A 4040-nucleotide genomic window follows, 5' to 3' on the forward strand; every position below is an offset into this window, starting at 1 on the left:
AATTCTCACTCAAAAGGTTTTAAAGTCAAATATTCTGCAAATTACTATCCTCGGAGAAATGGATTGGCAGAATCCACCAATAAAAACTTTATCAGAATCATTAAGTGGACTATTGATAAGAATACAAATAAATGGCACAAAGCTCTATTTTTTTCTCTATGGGCTAATAGAATTACTCATAAATCCTCTTTAGGCACTTCTCCCTATCACTTCGTGTATGGAAAATATGTTACCTTACCTCCTAACTTAGATTTTCATTCACTAGCCCTAGTGCAACTATCGAGGAACATCCTTTCTCTGCTTTACAATTAATAATGTCTCAAATTATAAAGCTAAAGGAAGAAAAAGATAAATCCAAAGAAACTCATGCTCAACATCAACAAATGGTTAAGTCTTGGTTTGATGCAATTTTAGCAAGTAATAAAAATTTTGAAATCAGTGACTTAGTTCTGAAATGGGATAAGGCCCATGAATAAAAAGGTAAACACACAAAATTCCAAAAATTGTGGCTTAGCCCAATTTCGATCATTGAAAAATTAGGCCCATCAAATTTATCCTTCAAGAATTACAAAGGAAGAGAGATGCTCTTCCCATAAATGAGCTAGTTTTGATTTGTTTTTTCTTAAAGATGCATATTATGTTGTAAATATGTAAATAATCATATGTACATATCAGTGTCTTTAAGTTAATTATGTTGAGTAGTACTCTTTTGACTTCATATTAGCATCTCTCATCATTAACATGGAGTTTTATTAATTAGAGGAGAATATTTTAGAAAGAAATTATAACATTGAAGTTTAGTATTGCATCTATTATAATGTTTGATACCTTTATATCCACTAGTTTGTAAATATTTCATGACTTGAAAAATTAAAATATCTTCTTGTCCTTTGATATATCATATATAGTTTCTTTTTAAAAAATAAAGAATATTTTGAAGTTTTAGCACCTTTTGACTTTGATTGTCATCCACAACTCTGAAGGAGTAATTTTACCTCCCCATCCACTAATTTTACATTTTTTAGAGTGTAATTCAAAAATATTTAACGCTTGAAAGATAAGGGGTCTCATTATGAACCAGCTTACCATGATCATGGGGAACTAATGATGTTGACACATGACTGGTCACCAAGACAGGATAATGACTTATGGCTACATAACTATTAGACAAGAGGTCTCATCATGATCTAACTTGTTCAATATCATTATAACATGTGAATGGCATAGCCATTATCTAGCTACCAAACCAAGACAATGGCTTTCAAGCAACTAAAATAAAATTAAAAAAAGAAGATTAATACCTCTAAAATATTACTATAAGTGGATGGGATACTGGTATTATTCCAGCTAAATGGTAACCCTATCGAGCCTATGGACACCTATTGGCAACAGTGGCTATACCAATTACAATAAGTCTATCTTAACACTAAAATTCTATAGTTATCTATTTTATCTTTACAACTAATAAACTGACTGAAAAAGATAATGAAGATTCTTATAAATAACAAGTTTTGAAGCCTTACAAAATAATGAGTTCAGTTTTATTCAAAGTAATCTTAATCAATCTAAATTTAAAATATTTAGATCTTTCTATGTCTTTTTCTTTAGTTATTAAAATTTTGTTTACTTTTACAAAGCTAATTGTTTCGCCTAGTATGTCACCAATTATTGTAGTATTCAACAACCCCCCATTTATTTTTATTTAATTATTAATAAATAATGGATACCCTCCTTATATTTTAATAAATTTCTTGAAATTTCAATAAATCAAGGACATTTTTGGATCTCATATTAAATTTGATAGGATTGAAGATTTCCTTTATTAGAACCCATATATCAGAGCTCAACCCTTAAAATGTTACAATAAACATAAACTCGATAAGCCCTCTCTCATAAAATTCAAAGCATTATCAGAAGACTTCCATCATATCCTTATTATATCATAACTTTCCTTTTTTGAAAGTTACGATAAAGTCCCTCTCCAATATAGCTTTCCTGATGATTAATTTATTTATTAAAGATCCCTTACCAAAGTTTTATCATAAGTCATGTGCGCCTCTATAAAAATAAATATTATAATTTTCATTGGCCCCACTATCGTAAGTCATTGGTGCCTCCAATATCGTAACATTTAAAATGTGACGCATCCAATATTTCGCACTTCCAATATGTCCCACCTTCAATGCCTTTAATTTTCAATATCTACCATTGTTGATACTTTTGATATTCCCATTAAACCTCATGATTGGAACTCTCACATCAGAAGATTGTTCCTTATGTTAGACTTAGTTAGTTTACTTGTAGTTGAATGTATTAGAAAATAAATTTTTTGTCATGGAAAAGGTCAAACTCACAAACCATTTTTGTTGTCACGAGTTTGCCCAACCACTGTGTGGAAAGTCATCATGAACTTGGTCATCACTTGGTCATCAAAGTTTTAATCATTAATGGGAAGGGGTGTTTGAGTTTGAGAGGTGTCATTAGGATTTTTGAGTAAGGGTTTTCAGGGTTTGTTAGAGTGGTTCAGTTGAACATATGTTTATAGTAAAAGGGATGATGTCTAAAGTAGTGTGGTCACAAAATGTCACCATTTTTCTCCCTCTTCTAATATCATTTATTTCCCTCATTTTCTATTCCCTATTTTTTTCATTATCCCCACTTATCATATTCCCTTATCCCCTTATTATTTCAACTTTTTTCCTATTCCTAATATTCATGTTATCCCTTCTCTCTATTTTAGGTCTAAATTCTCTTTTACCCTAAGCCTAAGTCCCCTTTTTACCCTATGCTTAAATTTCCTTGCTAAAGCATCATTGCGTATGATGATTGAATCTCACCCACATATGTCACCATACAAAAAATTTGGTCATCATATGCACATCATTTTCTCAAATGCTATCACGCTTCTAAATTCAAATATGATTGCTTTCAGGTGGAGTGCCAATTAAATGCCATGTTTTATCACGTCATCGGGTATTAATAATCATGTTCAAATCACTCTAGGAGGCCACCATTTTATTTGTTTCTAATCACAGACAAATGTATTGGTTCTTTATGCATGAGAGTTGAAGACTAGTTATACATTGAAAGGCGGATTGCAGAAGAGTTTGAAAATTTGTGTTATGTTTTCGCTACACAAAGTGCTAAGAAACCACTACGCAGTGTGTCCTAAAGCCACCATCACTAACACAGATCAATTTCAACAGTGTGGGAGGTAGGAGTCAGCTTCCCAGTCTGTGAATTTATTTTTCAACACTGAGATTAAGGATAGTAAAGCTCTTGTTGCATTCTCTTTAAAAAACTTCTCTACGCACACCCTACTTGTAAACCACACGTACAATCAAATTTCTAGCTTGCAGTCGTGTCTTGTTAATGAGAAAACATAGCCATCATGCAATGCTCACTGGTCAGGGAAATTTGTAAAGTGAAATGAAGTGTTTTCCCACTCGTCTTGAAGATTATAAACCTACCCTATTGTTATAGACATTTTTGTGCCTTACAGCTATAAGCATGAAATGTCCATAATCTAAGGGATCCAAATTCCCTAAACATGTTGTTCCTACCCCTAGAGGAACAAGGCTAACAAACCACAGCAATTCACAGAAGTTCTCCACCAGAAACTGCTCAAAAACAAGTCAATTCAGGATCAATTCAGTGTCTCCACTAGCTGTCTGCGCTGAAATGCAAAGTCAACACTGGCTACCCGCACTGCAACGCAGGTAGAAGCACTACCAGGGTGCGCTGAGCGAGAGTTGACAAATGGCAAGTTCATTCCAAGAGGTGTCAAGACCCAGGAAGCTTCCAGAATCTTCCTCAATGACACTTGCCTCAGTGAATTCGACTAGTGATGAGTAAGAGGTTCCCAATCTCCAAGTGGAAGCAAGAACCTCCAAGTGGAATCAAGAACTGACAGAGGGAGAGGACACTAGTCAGATCTCAAGCTGACTCATCCTCTCTCCAAACATCTATATATGGATCTCTCCTCCATGAGATCTAGAGGCTGGAATTTTGTTATTGCAAAGAATTTTTGTTGGTTTGAG

The sequence above is a fragment of the Pinus tabuliformis genome, chromosome J (assembly GCF_031772625.1).
Source record: "Pinus tabuliformis cultivar Carrire ecotype Pingquan chromosome J, CPIR1, whole genome shotgun sequence".
NCBI lineage: Eukaryota > Viridiplantae > Streptophyta > Pinopsida > Pinales > Pinaceae > Pinus > Pinus tabuliformis.